Source organism: Mytilus trossulus, chromosome 1 (assembly GCF_036588685.1).
Source record: "Mytilus trossulus isolate FHL-02 chromosome 1, PNRI_Mtr1.1.1.hap1, whole genome shotgun sequence".
Taxonomy (NCBI): domain Eukaryota; kingdom Metazoa; phylum Mollusca; class Bivalvia; order Mytilida; family Mytilidae; genus Mytilus; species Mytilus trossulus.
In genome coordinates this window covers 87513407-87530120 of record NC_086373.1, presented here as the reverse complement: position 1 = coordinate 87530120, position 16714 = coordinate 87513407, and the positions used below count along the sequence as shown (strand labels likewise).

The following is a 16714-nucleotide window of genomic DNA, read 5'->3' as shown; positions in this document are numbered from 1 at the left end:
AAAATTTTGTGAAAGTGTTAGTTATTTTCCCAAAATTGGAAAATCCCCCCTTTTTTAAGCATAAAAATTCATAACACGGAAAGGTTTAATCTGAAATTTATAAAAATTGAAAGGGAGCTTACATCAATAGATATAAACAATTCACCAAAGTTTCATGGACATTGGTGAGAGCCTTTTTGAGTTATTGTCGGAAGTGTTGAAAATCCCCCCTTTTTTATGAATAAAGCCCCATAAATCCAAAACTTAAAATCTGAAATTAAAAAAAAATGAAAGGGAGCTTACGTCAATAGATATAAACAATTCACTTAAGTTTCATGGAAATTGGTGAAAGTGTTTTTGAGTTATTGTCCGAAGTGTGGACAACGGATGGATGGACAGACAGACGGACGGACAACAGTATACCATAATACGTCCCGTCTAAAAGACGGGTGTATAAATATCTTAGTTCATTTTTAGATTCAGCATATCAAAGAACCCCAAGGATTCAATTTTTGTTAAAATCAAACTCAGTTTAATTTTGGACCATTTGGACCTTAATGTAGACCAATTTAAAAACGGGACCAAAAATTAAGAATCTACATACACAGTTAGATTCGGCATATCAAAGAACCACAATTATTCAATTTTTGATGAAATCAAACAAAGTTTAGTTTTGGACCCTTTGGGCCCCTTATTCCCAAACTGTTGGGACCAAAATTCCCAAAATCAATCCCAACCTTCTTTTTATGGTCATAAACATTGTGTTTACATTTAATTGATTTCTATTCACTTATACTAAAGTTATTGTGCAAAAACCAAGAATAATGCTTATTAGGGCCCTTTTTTGGCCCCTTATTCCTAAACAGAACAAAAAATTCCAAAATCAATCCCAACCTGCCTTTTGTGGTCATAAACCTTGTGTCAAAATTTCATACATCCCAACCTTCCTTTTATGGTCATAAACGTTGTGTTTAAATTTAATTGATTTCTATTCACTTAAACTATAGTTATAGTGCGAAAACCAAGAAAATGCTTATTTGGGCCCTTTTTGGCCCCCTAATTCCTAAAATGTTGGGACCAAAACTCACAAAATCAATCCCAACCTTCCTTTAGTGGTCATAAACCTTGAGTTTAAATTTCAAAAATTTCTATTCACTTTTACTAAAGTTAGAGTGCGAAAACTAAAAGTATTCGGACGACGACGCCAATGTGATAGCAATATACGACCATAAAATTAAATTTTTTGCGGTCGTATAAAAATGGAATTTATCATCTTTCAAATGGCTAGAAACTCACTATCTTTTTTCTATCCCCTGTTTTTGTTGTGAAGAGTTTATATAGCATATTGATCTATTGCAATAAAAATTCATAATTTCAAATAAAATTTGTAGATTTAGCTAACTAGGTCCTTATATTTGTATAAAATAACATTCGTTTAAAGTGGAACTTTGTTTTAACAATGAATTAGCTACTATTAAAATTTGCTTGCTAGTCCCTCTCTGTGATCACAAATAGAAAACTATGGCTCATGTCCCAATCAATCTATCACGAAGATAATTTCAAGCAATTTTCATTCATAGTCTATTTGAAAAAAGATAAAAAGATCTTTATATTGGTATGTAAAATTTTTAAACGTTTCAAATTTATGAAATTATATTCGTACATCAATTGTTTTGATACATCAATAACAAAAACTGAAATATATTGCATTGATTCATTTTGTAATTATTCAAAATTATATCAGAAACCTAAACATAATTATAAAAAAAATGAACCTGTTAAGGGGAGACAATTCTCGTATAACTTTTTCGAATTGGCACATAATACCACAGAATGTCACTCATCATACAAATGGCACATCCATATAATTAATTAACTGCACAATCGTGCTCCACCTTCAATGATGATTCTGAATTATAAATATAACCAAAAGTTGTTAATCTATAGATAGTGAAGACTAATGAAAGCTAACCCACTGTAAAAATATTTTTTTGCACTTTTTTAAAACTTCCTCAGAAAAATTATCGAGCCACTTGACTTTCATAGCTCAAAATTAACGTTTTTACAGAATATCTGAATAAAGTAGTTACAGATTATTCGCTTCTCAAAGTGAAAGACGCAATAAAAATTGTATGCTTGCACAATCTTACCGAAATACGGATTTAATTAAGTCCTAAACATTTTGACATTTCTTCATATATATTTTATCGAAACCAGTTTAACGAATCACAGGTATGTGTTAAGATCCGACTAAATACCTATTTCCCGATATGGTCAGGTAAAATTGCTAGTTTATACCGGTAAATGCTTTTCAGTGTAGTGATTTGTGTTTTTATTTTTGTTTTTTCAATGTCCAATCTATGCAAGTTGATGCTGCATTTTTTTAATTACAAAATAAAAAGTTCCAAATGAAGACACATCTCAACTTTTTTCTTTAGCCAAAAAGTTAGAATTTCAATATTTTTCTCACTGAATGTCTATATTTGAAAGTCTCTGACAAACAGAATTTCTACAGTATAAGACTGTTCCCTTGGTAATTTAATAACCATTTCATCAATAATTTACATTTATTAAAAGAAATCATGTGAAAATGATTTATATATAAAGTGTCTAGCACTTAAAATAAAATATATTTCTATGAAACTTCTATTGTGCGGTCTCTTTGAGTGGGCAAATATCATCTATCTCACTGTAGAGAGGTACAGCAAAACTTAAAAGTACAGTGCAGATGAATATCAGTTACCTTAATCATATTGGATCTACAATGAAAATGACATTGTTTTGTAAAAAGATACAACGATCTTGGTAGGTGAATGGTATTATTTTGTGAACTTAACTTTTTCATTAAATCTCTCACTTCAAATATTGTTGACATGTCTTACCATATATGACTTTTGTACTTAATCAGGCTCTTTTATTGCTGAGAGCCTAAGGGAAGATTATTTATTACTGCGTTTCCCTTGTTAAATAAATAATTATTAGCATTATATGGTCTTTTCACTTTTAAATGGCAAGACCTTCAGAATGGGTTCTGATTGTTTTATTTTTTTCTGCGCATGTAAATTTTTTAATATTTTTTTTTTTTTTGCAAGATGTCAATAAGATATTTTGTTAATACGCCCCCCCCCTCCTTTTTGCACCACATTTATGTTCTTTAATCCCTGTTAAGAAGGACAGTCAGAACAAACTATTTTTAAAATGACATTTCATTTAGCTTTCAAATGCTTATGATTTTAGCTTATAATTTGTTGATTTAGTTAAGCTAACAAATAATTATATGCAATACACAGTACTTTTCACTTGAAAGTTTACCATAAAATGAACAGTACTTTTCACTTGAAAGTTGACCATAAAATGAACAGTACTTTAGTTTTTATAGTTACAATCAAGTACATGGATGATTAAATATCTCTTCATTGCCAGATTACATTGCAGCTTCATTTAAATCAATCTGACTTTATTAGCAATAAATTTCTTTAGTGAGACAAAAACAATGACAAAATTAAAAGGTTTCTGATGAAACAAATATAAATGTCAATTAGAAATCACCATTTCTCATCAAGAATAAATTGACACAAAGTTTCGGAGATTCCAGACAAAAAAACTTTTTAATAAAATAGCATGTAAGCTTTAGATGAGACCTACATCAATAATGTCTACTGTCCAATTGATTCTCTTATAAAGACAGGGATGTTCAACTATCAATATTCCTTTGTACACGCTGATGTATTGTTTCCTGTGAACAGTTTAATGTATTTTATAAGACCAATTTGACTTCTGACATTTCCATAGCTTCTTTAAACAACTATCAAAGCCATGCTCCATTCACAAACAGAATTTACAGCCATTTTTTACTTTAAATCTCAATATTCACTTCGGTTAGCTGTTCAGAATAACAGATCATAAACATTTATAAACAAATAAACCAACAAACAAACAGTATTTTATGTATAAAAGAACTGAATCAAATATTAATGAATTTTTCATGAAAGTTCAATTTACAAACCATTGTAAACCTTACACTATACAAATTACCACTGGTGGTATATATAGTATCACTTTTGTGAAATGTAAATAACATGTTTTCATTGGTTCCTTGCATTGTAAAAGTTGAAACCTACTCAGCCAAAGTTACACCACATCATTGCCAACAGTTATACTAGTCTTGAATTCTGATATTTTCATCCAAGAGGAGAATCAAAGGATAATTGTTATATTTTTGGAATGATTTCAAAATGGAAGCAAACTTGACACTTAATAAATGATCATGGTAAAACAATAACCATTAAACAGGAGATCTCTTTACAAACCAATTCTGCTTTGACCTGATTTAGAAAAATGTATCTAAAATACTATATAGTGATGGTGTTTACCAAAAGAAAACATAAAAACAAACTTTTAACAGAAAATAAAGCAATAATCATTATCAGCCTGATAATTGTTTACACAGGTCAATAAAATACTGAAAAAATGAAAAAAATATCCTTTAACAGTTATAAAGTAATCTTTATGATCAAAAGCCATCAATAATTGTCTTCCAGAGTGTTAATGTTCAGTCTATAAACCATGGGGTATGAGTGAGAATTTGTCTTGAATTTTATCTTTGAAATAAGATTACAAAAAATTATTTGAAAATCCACTTGATGACATGTTAGGATGAAGCAATATTGCAGTAAAGCAAACGTATGGAAATCTGAATAAACCAGTTATTTGCCAAAAGAGGTTATTAGTCAAGTTGCTCCTAATTTTGGCTCTTGATCTACCAATGATAATTTTAAACATATTTAGTTTATGCCATTTCCGTATTAGCATTCCTTTGTCTAATATTCTGTCAAAAGTGAGACAAAAACAGTCATGCATTGTTAAATCATTTTACAACGAGATGAATTGTTTTTGTTTGTTTAGATTTGTTTGCTCATTACAGTCTATAGTTTATTGATGTAACTCAAGATCTTCTATCCTTATGTAGCTTTATCAACACCTAAAAAAAACATGCTAGGGGCAAACTTGGATCATCTTGACTTTGCAGACAGGTGTGAGCTTACAAGGTCTCTGAATTTAAGCTGATCAGGCATAGAACCCAGATCCTTTGATCTTGGTTTTACAATTACATGTATGAATTTTGTGTTGTGTATTAATACACTATAATAGCTATATATCCTTGGGGAGAAAAAAAACAAAGACATTTTTAAATGAACTGCTGTCATACAATCTGTTTTTATATTCAATGAGAATATCAGATGGTTCAGAAACAGCAATACATGACGAGAGATTCAATTTACAAAGGCTATGAAAGGACAGACTATTCTGGATAAACTTTTGATTAGAAAAACATTTCTGTAGGCATCACAATAAAAAAAATGATGAATGTTTGAAAATTTAATCAGACGATCTTGATTATATAAAAGAATATAAAAGATATCCAATTGATTTCATAATGTCTCATACCATGGTTGGTAGAAATTGTAACAGAATTAATCTACACAAGAGGAATAACTTTAGATGTAGTTTTAAACTGTGATGTATTATTATGTATTAAAGATACAATGAATAAGTGTTGGTTCTCGGTGAGAAAAAGAAAATACATGAGCTCAGAGATTTTTTGTTTTTTTCATTCATAGTAAATATTTATCCATTGTATCTACAACTTAGACTATTGTGTTGGGTGTTTTTTTTTCAAAAATTATTTGAACATTTTCACCAATTACTCAGCTTTTTGATTACAAGAGAAAATGAAAATAGAGTGGGTGCTCATTTTCCCCATAGTTTTCCATGCAGTTTTTGTTTTTGTGGTAAGTGCTGAAATTTTGTCTTATTTAAAAAAATAATCATATTTGTTTAAAAAATATAATTTACCAGCATATTTCTTCCACGGCAGCCATCCTTTGAAGTTTTTACACCTCAAAATCATAAAACAGTGAAATTATGTACCTGGCCAATAAGGGTGCAGGTGAAACTTTACTTCCCATATATTAACCAGTCTGAATTAAACACAGATCTCAATTATAATAAGCCACTGGTCAGTACATCTTACACACAAAAGATTCCAAAGTAAAAAGTTGATTTCTGAATTTTACAGATTTCTTAGGGAAGCACAAACTCCAAGTGCCACATATTTTGGAAAGAGAAAAGACCAAACACTTTAATAAGAAAGTTTTTTGGTTAAAGAAAAGAAAAGAAGTAAGTTGTAACAGAGACATATAATACAATAATTGTATTATATGTCTCTGGTTGTAAGAATTTAAAATGTGAATTGCATGCTCCATAAATGAAATTTAAGAACCATGATACATGTAGAATTAAATGCTATTTAAATACTTTCAAGCAGAGAAAGCAAGTTACCTTTACCTTTTGCATGGAGCATTTCTTGCTTAAAATATGATGGTTGCTTGCAGATTGTCCATGCATTCTCTATATTGAACTTATAAACAATCTTGACAAACATGAAGATGGTTACCATTTCATAAAGAATTTATTATATGTAATATCAATATTTCAAATACTTTCAATGGCATTTTTTTCTTTTTTTAAATTCTAACTACTGTTGTTCCTCCTTAATGGTGCACACCTAAATTTCCTTTCTGATCAATACTACTCAGGATATATAAGTTATCATTTAAGCCCACATCCACTGATCTGTACTGAAACTTCAATCATAAGCAATCTAACAATGAGTTCAGTTCTGTACAGTCAATGATTCTGTAATCAATCTTCTAACACAAAAAGACAATTTCTAAGAACTCAAAAGATTTCTCCCCATAATCAATCACCGCCATGGGAAATGCAAATCTCGTCAAAATCTAAGATTGTTGTAAATTGCATAAACCACTCAGCAACTTTATTTACAAAATCAAAAGCACAGTCCAATTCCATGGATTAAATATCACCTTACAACACAGATGAATTAGTCTTCAAATGTTAACTTTTCGCAAGATTTTAGACTTAATACAATTTTTTTTAAATAAATTGAATTCCAATTTCATTTTCTAAGGATTGTCATTCAATTATTTTACAGCAATGTTTGCTTGATGATCTCACACCAGTAAGATTTATTTTGACTGCCTATTGAATTCATACCGTGTTGAAGTCTAAAATTTCAATAATAAAATTCAAAAATATATACCACTTTAAAATTCTTTATATAGAAACAGCAGGTAATAGAAGAACATTTATAAATATTAGAAATACTGGGAATATTATCCATAACTCATAACTGAAGAAACAAAAAGAAAAAATATATTTGTTATTTTCATTACCAGTGCTTTTCCCTATAGTTTCTTAATCGTTTTTATAGACCTCTTTCTTATGTATACAAGAATATGATGGGGAAAACAAAACACAAATCAACCAATATAAAGAACAACACGCCTTCAACCATGACAAGCACAACTGCGTGTAAGCGGGCTATACATCTTTCAGAACTTTATCAGAAATTTTCTTCTTGAAGTATGATGGACAAAAAGAGTCCAAACAATTCCAAAACATAATACCAATATATATCCCATTGCATAACATGTGACTGTATTTATTTGATTTCTGCTTTATTCTTCATGTACATAGTGGGTCTCATTGAAAGTAAAATTAATGTGCCATGAAAACGGGAAATGAAGCCTAGCGGGACACAGGAATTTACAAAAAAATGAGAATTGCTTACGTACATAGTGTAAGCGGGATAAGAGAATCTAACAAAACAGTAAGCGGAATCAGGGATCAGAACCCCCCAATGAGACCCCTACATAAAACCAAGAAACAATTGACTTCCTATTACTTATTTTATTCCATCTGAGATTTTTTCAAATGAAAAATAAGAGTTCATATATTGATGTGCAGTTTTTTGTCAAGATATGGAATGATCAATTAAAAGACAGAAAACACCAAAACAGTAATCAAATGCCAAAGGAAAAAGACCAAATAGAAAAACGACAAAAACACAAAAAAGTTCACCAATGCTTCACAATCAGATATTGATTGTTAAATACTGAAGTCATCTGAGAAATAATCAAAAGAATTTACAAAAATAACAAAAGGATAATGTTACAATATTGCATGTAGAGAATATTCAGTGAATGAAATAAATTGCTTTTGACAATTACAGAGACATTAATCTTCAGTATTTTTTTTCAAAGGCACAAATGATCCAAAACTCAAATGTAGAGAAAAATGGCAAAACATAATCCAATTGTTCAGACTAACTGAAAGGTAACCACTCTTCATAAGTTTCAAATGTACTTGAGTGTATTCAAGTCAAGTACTGCATGCACACTATGATAGGTCTTGGGCTTGAAAAACCTCTGCAACTCAATTTCACTCTCACATGCTAGAAATATTAGGGCCTTATCAACCAGTTATAATATCTGTTAAAGTGCAGCTCTGAAAAATAATACTTCCAACAAATAACATTCTAGTTGTTTGCCAATTAATAAGTTGAACAGGTTTTGGTTTAGTAGGCCTCAAGACATCACCTAGCAACAGATGCTTTGTCACAAGAAAAAATCAGGCTAAGGTCACATCAAAACAATATTTTGATTCATCTGGCTAAGGCCTCACTAAATTAATTTGTTGCTTTAGGAGTTTTATACTATTAAAGTTTTTTTTTTAGAGTTTTTTTCTATTAAAAATGGGAACAACTTGGACCATTATTATTGTCAACACTTTATAAAAACAAATAGTTCTTGAAATTATAGGATTTTTTTCTGCCTCAATTGAATGATAGATTTAAAATCTAGTTTGAAATTTCTTATGATTCCTACCTTAAATGCCAAAATAAAAGCAATACCACTATAAATCTATTAAAATATTGGGAAGAAAATTTAAAAAAAATTAAGTAGGCATTTAGTCATGGAAAGTGAATATTTATCTTTATTGTCATTCAATATAAGTTTGGAAAATAATATAAAATGTGTTCTGTACAAAAATAATAGGAAATTTAACATGCTTGATGCAGTAAAAGAGAAAACTGGAAAAGTTAATGGAAACTTAATGATACTGCAGATTATTCAAATTTGATTCAACTGGTGATAATTCATATTTTATGCAATATTTTCCAGTGTTTGGTAATGTTCCAATATCCTGCAAGGATTGATGTAAAGTGTAACTTGAAAATCCTAGAGCTAACTTGAAAATCCTAGAGCTTATATTCACATGTAAAAACCAGCATTTTTTAAAACACATTTCTAATTCTATGGTACCTTTAAGATAAGAAAATGTTAGTCAATGTGATTTTTGTGTATTCCATATGTATACAATGAATACAATGATGAGATTTTATGTTCAAAGCTAATAGAATTCAAATTTGAATTTGAATGTTTTTTCTTTAAAGTATTCATAGTCGAAATTGACCAAGGAGCCCAAGAACAAATACTTTTAAAATATAAAACTTTCCAGACTATGTTTTGACTTGTACCTACTGGTTGTGTCGTTACAGTAATTACTTGTCCAGGACAAGAAGATGGGTCATTTTACTTGTCAATGAGATTTTAGATAAGTTGGGCAGTAAGGAAATAGTAGTTCATGCTGATATTGCATTGAAACTAAAATTACTGATTACAACATATAAATAATTAAAACTATTACAATTAATCAATATCACAAAACTACAATTCCTTCAAGGGAAGGCAAACAAGTGGTCTCATAAGACAGGTGGTCTTTTAATAGTTCTTCAGAGGGACCTCAAATTAATGGTCTTATAACATAGGGTTTTGCTTCATACAGGTCAGAGGTGATCCCTTAAGCAGGTGTCACTGTACAATGTATGTATGTACACAGCACATTATAATTATATTGTATTGTATTGAAACTCAAAATTTTCTGTTGATAAAATAAAAAGTTGACCTTAGTTTATGTCATAATTATTGACTAAAAAGGTCTTTGCTGATTGGTAAATCATTTGCATTGTGACATCAGATTTGAATTAGAAAATTACAAGAAAGACAATGCCAATACAAGTTTCCCCATATTATAGCAGGCCCGTAGCCAGCAATTTCCAAAGAGGAGTTCGTTGGACTCACAAACTCGACTTTTAAGTCACAATTCGAACAGAACATTGACTTTAACAGTGCTTATTTGTTTTCAAGGGGGGGAGTCGTCCAAACCCCTATGGCTACGGGTATGTAAAGAGATTTTACAGAGGTATCATATGCTTAAAAGATGGTGCCTTGGAACTGACACTTCTTCTCATACCTCTATAGATAAATTAAGATATTATGAAGTTGACCTTAGTTTTTGAAAAAAATGGTTCTTATACTATTATGATAAATAGTATAATTTTTACCTTAAAAATGTTCTTATAGTTGGCTCAAATGGCCTGTGGTGATTGGTTAATAACTAGCATTGTGACATCAGATTTAATTTGAAATAACAAGAAAAAGTTTTGCCAAGATAAGTGACAGGATTTCTTATGAAGACTTTTCAATTATCAAGTTCTTTTACAATATATTTCAAATATTATTTTATTTTGTTCAATTTGAACAATTACTCAATAATACAATTTCAATTTCAAGAATTAGCATAAATATTTCATGATTCATATGCATAACATGGGTACTTATACTAGTAAAAAATAAAAATAAAATAAATAAATTATAAAAACAGCAACATATAAATTGCATGTTTAAATAATAACATAATTATTGTTATCATGTCATACCATTATTATTGGTCTCATAAATCTTAATAATTGAATAGCAGAAAAAAGATCTCATAGAATATTGGCATAGATCAATGTCTGCAATCTTACAAAGTATCATGCCATAGTCTTATCAATAGAATTCATAGATTTTTACCAATATCATATGAATATGCATTAGTCTGTCATAATATCATTTAAGGTGAATCATTGATTTCCTGTAGAATTTCTAATTTTCATCCTGATATTACATCTGCTATCAACAATTTACATAAATAAATAATTAAAAAACATTAATTTTCTTGTGTTTACAAAAAATATAGCATATTTGGGGATTTTTTATGCATATTGACAAAATAAAATTGCAATTTGTATTTTTGGTGCTGTTGCAAATGTGTAGCTTATTGTTTTACTTACATGTATATTATGGCATGGTTTTGGATATCAATAAAGGTATCCAGGAATTTGTACTGTAAGCCTGCAGGAAGCTGGCTGGATTATTCCATATCCTAAAGAAAGGGAAAACAAGACAAAAAGATCAATAATATGTCCCATTGATTATTAGTTATTATTTAATGAGTTATTGTAAAGTAAAATTGATCTAATGTGTGATATAGAATTAAAATAAACATAACAAGTAAATAGTTTCAATCAATATTGGAAATTTAGGATAAAAAATAAAACGATTTATTAGCACAAAATTTTGGTTAAAATTTACAATCCATATATGTGCTATAAAATATTTCAATTATTGTTTCAATTATAGTAACGATAAATAACAAATGTGTATTTTCCTCAAGTCAAATTGTTTAAACAAATAAATAAACAAACGTTTAAAAAAATAAATAAACATAATTTTTTTTTAAATAAATAAACATTTGTTTTTAATAAATAAACACTATCAATTTGTAAAACTTAATTATATGATAATTTTAGAACACAGAAAAGAGCTGGAATCATTCTTAAATAGATAATCCAAAAAAAGGTTTTTGAATTTAAGAAACAATGACTATCTAGAAATTGTCCATCACTGGTAAAAATAATGCTATAATAAATTATTTTCTTATTTTTGCTTTCAAGCAAGAACTGTATAGGTTATTAATCAGTGTTGTAGAAATGAGGTGTTCAGAATATCAAGGCTTTCCATACAAATATTTTATAAATATTGACAACTATGTGTAATGTCTCTTTTCAAAAGATTTCAAGTAACTACATGTACATTTTCATTGGACCACTCGACCAAAAACTTTAGGCTGAAGCAGGACTAACCTACGGACAGACGAACAGACGAACGAACTGATGAACGTACAGACAGAAAGAAGCACAGACCAAAAAACATAATGCATAATAAAAATGGGGCATACAAAATAAATAAATATAACCCTGGCTTTTATTTCAACTTGGAATTATTTTTTATTATGGAATTTGCATAATTTCTTGGGCTTGAAATTTTAATGTACACCTTACAATCATTTAATACACTAAATACAGTTGACCTATTGCCAATAGTTTCTAAGAAACAGACCTAACCAAGAAAAAAAAACATTAACCAATGAACCATGAAAATGAGGTCAAGGTCAGATGAACCATGCCAGCCAGACATGTGACAGTATTCTGAAAGTATTGCATGGCATAGTCCCCTACCAGTCAAAAATTCATTGTACTGAAAGGAAATGCTAGCTTGATCTATAACTTTTCATGGTGTATTTATCTACATAAAAATATAAAGTCAATATCTTTAATCATGATGAAAAAATTATTATCAAAGTGATTTTAGTCCAAAGACTATAACTCGGCACAAAATCATTAGACTGGAACAAAATTCAAACTTGATCTGTATATTTTGTCATGATTAAACTATATTTATCAAATCAACATCATCAAGAATGACCAAAGTAAAGTGTGGAAAACTGATTATTATAGTTAATTTACACCTGGCCTGGGCAATCATCATTATATTCTTCTATTTTATCCTTTGCTTACACTCTGGATAAATTTGGATATCATGCTTGAGGCCATGTGTAAATTTCCAACAAATCTATAGCTTCCATGATTTATTTCTAAAATGAAGAATATCCTTTATCAAAAATAAATCCATAAAAAAAAAATTATAGCTAGCATTCAGAAAATTAGTTTACACAGAATCAATAACAAACAAACCTACCTAAATTCTTCAAACAATTTACCAAACAAAAGGGAACAAAATTTCATTATCATTAATAAAAATATCTTTTAATCAAAGAAAAAGCTATGAGCCTAATGTTTCTATTTTGTGTGTATCTTTTGATAGTCTTTATTCAAAGAGTGAGCAAAAACATGTAAAAAGATTGATAATATTGAAATAAATTTTTGGTTAATAGTTTTTTTTTTCTTTAGTCAAGAATTCATCATAGATTCAAATTGGACCAATAGAAGAGATTGGCACCTTCTAATTCAAAACATTTCATTAAAGGTGAAAGTTTATTATCTAAAATTTTAATAACTTCAACAATATATTTTTATTCTTATTGTCTACCACTGAAGCTGTGACATTTCTGAATTTCTTAAGACGGGGCTCTAGGTTTGATAGTTTTTCTTGATAAAGCAAGGACTTTCTATACTAGATAGTCCCTGGATAAAGTGAGGACTGGAAAGTCTATTCAGTTTTGAATGTCCATTTAACTATCATGACTATGTTTAAACTACAAAAAGCCATTTGAAATTTTATAAATAATTTTTGTTTACCATTACAATGATTATGTTGGTACACAAAAAAAATGTTTAATGGGAGACTACTTATCATATAATAATAAATATCACATTTTGAGTGTTCAAATACATAAACTTTTCTTTTTAAGTGGATAATTAATTACTCATCAATTTTAGGTGCTCTTGCATTGGAGGAGAGATTCTCAAAACTGTTACAGAAAAGAATGAAATCTGACATTTCTCTCCCCAACCCCATGTATCCTCTTTGTTTACCGTGAAAGCATTCGTCTCTCATCTTGCCGATTCCATTCTAGAAGAAGAGTAGCTGATTCTGCTGAGGATTGTTGAATGCCGTGAAAGTTGACCTACAAATCAAAGCATTGATCAAACACATACTGATTCTATTAAGTTGTACACGATTTCTGTGAATGATTTTAATAACGAGTAAAGGATATCCCTGCTTTTACAGAATTCTATTAACCATAACGTCACTAGGTTGGATATAATAAGAATATTTTGTTATACTGATTTTTCTGTATTGGAAAAGAAACGTAAATAATGTAAAAGAGAGTTCAAAATACGATTATTTCACGAGAAACAGAAAGCAAATGTGTAAAAAGTGTTTAAAGTCAATCTGTTCATTTATGTGTCTCCTCATTAATTCAGTATGAAATTTTAAGGTGTTTCCCCCCTCCCCCCCCAACTATAAAAAACTAGAGGCTCCAAAGAGCCTGTGTCGCTCACCTTGGTCTATGTGAATATCAAACAAAGGAAGCAGATGGATTCATGACAAAATTGTGTTTTGGTGATGGTGATGTGTTTGTAAATCTTACTTTACTAAACAGTCTTGCTGCTTACATTTATCTCTATCTATAATGAACTTGGCCCAGTAGTTTCAGTGGAAAATGTTAATAAAAATTTACAAATTTTATGAAAATTGTTAAAAATTGACTATAAAGGACAATAACTCCTTAGGGGGTCAATTGACCATTTTGGTCATGTTGACTTATTTGTAAATCTTACTTTGCTGAACATAATTGCTGTTTACAGTTTATCTGTATGTAGCAGAGTGATTTTTCATGCTTCATAAATTATGTAATTTGCACGTTTGAAATCATTGATTTATATTAAAAATCTACTTATCAAATTCTTATTGGGTCTTTAGTTTAATTATTTCACTCTTGCAAAGTATTTTTACTAAAGGATATTTATCCTTTATGACTTGATTTAGTATATGATTTACGTATTGAGTAATGTTACTCATACATATTCATGGAGGTTGAAATTGAACTCTTGTTTTGATTGGTTCTTAGTTATTGGCGGTTAAATTGAGTTTTCCTTTGTGTACCTTGGGTAGAATTCACCTGGACACTGGTCAGTGAAAGACGTCCATTATTTACTCAGACTATTATAGCAGAAACCCATATTTACAGATTGTGTATTTATTATATTCAGCTTGACAGTTTTCTAGACATGACTAGTAAGTTGCACTTTCTTCTTTATTAACATTTTGACACGAATTAATAGATTTGGTTAACTTTCCTATTTTCGAGTAAATACTCTTCAGATTGCATGTTTATAACATCGGAATGAAAGATTTGAATGAGCGTATTTTTGGTAAAGAAGCTAGGTCATATTTTTATAAAGTAATGTAATATTTGCCGCTGATCATAGCGTAATTATGTAATGTATAGAGATATCGTAATAACAGTATTTTACGAATACTGCATGTAGAAAAATGGCGACATGTATGATAAGTTACATTATATTGTGAAAAGAAGAACGAGTTACATGTCCGCATAATGCTATTTTTATATGGACGAATTGAATACAATTGTCATGTGATTAGTATTTTATATAATTACGAAGAGTCCGTTCTTATTATTGTATTTTGGTTTTCAGGACTCTGATGTAGATTACTTCTTTGTACTTTGTGCCAAGTTCCTTATTTACTAGAGAACTCACTCCACAAGTGGTAAGCGCATACTTTGTAGTTTTTGTATTATTTTATACTATAGAAATGATAGTTATTCATGGATTATTTCCATTGGCGATTTGCGCGTTTTTAGCAAATCAGTGGTAGAATTTATATGTTGGTATTCAGACATAGTAAATACTTTTTGAATGTTGTAATATTTAATAAGTTTAATTGTAAACTTTCATATACTTGCGAGAAGTAATTTTAAGATACATTTAATTCTATTTGGTTGTAAACGCATTGAAACTGGTTACCGTTATAATTAAATGTCGGTCAGAGAAACCGGTTTGTTAAAGTACATGTGACATGTGATGTACATTTCACTACACGATTGAATGAATGAACATTCCATAGTAAATGTGTATCTACTGTTTATAGTAACACCATTATATTAGAAATTGTGTAAACTGTATTAAAATTGTCTGTGATATAATATGTGTATAATAATATATTATATATGTTACATGAACTATCATTAATGTTTATAATCTTGTTATTTCAGAGTTTTTATTCTCTGGTAATAAAACCATCCGAACCTTAGAAAGTCTTTCGTTTATTTCATTATACCGGAAGAGACCCCTTTCACATGTATCTATAATAATATTGAAGATAATAACCAAAAACAGCAAAATTTCCCTAAAATTACCAATTCAGGGGCAGCAACCCAACAATGGGTTGTCAGATTCATCTGAAAATTAAAGGGCAGATAGATCTTGATATGATAAACAGTTTTACCACCTGTCAGATTTGCTCTAAATGCTTTGGTTTTTGAGGTATAAGCCAAAAACTGCCTTTTCCCCCTATGTTCTATTTTAGCTGTGGCGGCCATCTTGATTTGATGGTCGGGTCACCAGACACATTTTTAAAACAAGATACCCCAAAGATGATTGTTGTCAAGTTTGGATTAATTTGGCCTAGTAGTTTCAGAGGAGAAGATTTTTGTAAAAGATAACTAAGATTTACGAAAAATGGTTAAAAATTGACTATAAAGGGCAATAACTCCTAAAGGGGTCAACTGACCATTTCGGTCATGTTGACTTATTTGTAAATCCTACTTTGCTTAACATTATTGCTGTTTACAGTTTATCTCTATCTATAATAATATTCAAGATAATAACCAAAAACAGCAAAATTTCCACAAAATTATCAATTCAGGGGCAACAACCCAACAACGGGTTGATTGCTTCATCTGAAAATTTCAGGGCAGATAGATCTTGACCTGATAAACATTTTTACCCCTTGTCAGATTTCCTCTAAATGCTTTGGTTTTTGAGTTATAAGCCAAAAACTGCATTTTACCCCATGTTCTATTTTTAGCCGTGGCGGCCATCTTGGTTGGTTGACCGGGTCACCAGACACATTTTTTAAACTAGATACCCCAATGATGATTGTGGCCAAGTTTGGTTCAATTTGGCTTAGTAGTTTCAGAGGAGAAGATTTTTGTA

The 16714-nt window shown here is 29.7% G+C and overlaps 1 protein-coding gene across 3 annotated transcripts in view; it reads right to left on the bottom strand.

Annotated features, from left to right (window-relative positions):
* LOC134688305 (synapsin-like) overlaps positions 1-16714 on the bottom strand; it is a 105733-nt gene that overhangs the window by 87506 nt on the left and 1513 nt on the right. For 2 of the 3 annotated variants that reach the window (XM_063548893.1, XM_063548902.1), the window contains exons 2-3: positions 13565-13656; positions 11021-11112 (exon numbers count right to left, since the gene is read on the bottom strand). The gene's annotated coding sequence lies outside the window, so the exon portion shown is untranslated. Of the gene's footprint in view, positions 1-11020; positions 11113-13564; positions 13892-16714 lie in introns of those variants that run through there. The other variant, XM_063548885.1, reaches the window with a different exon arrangement.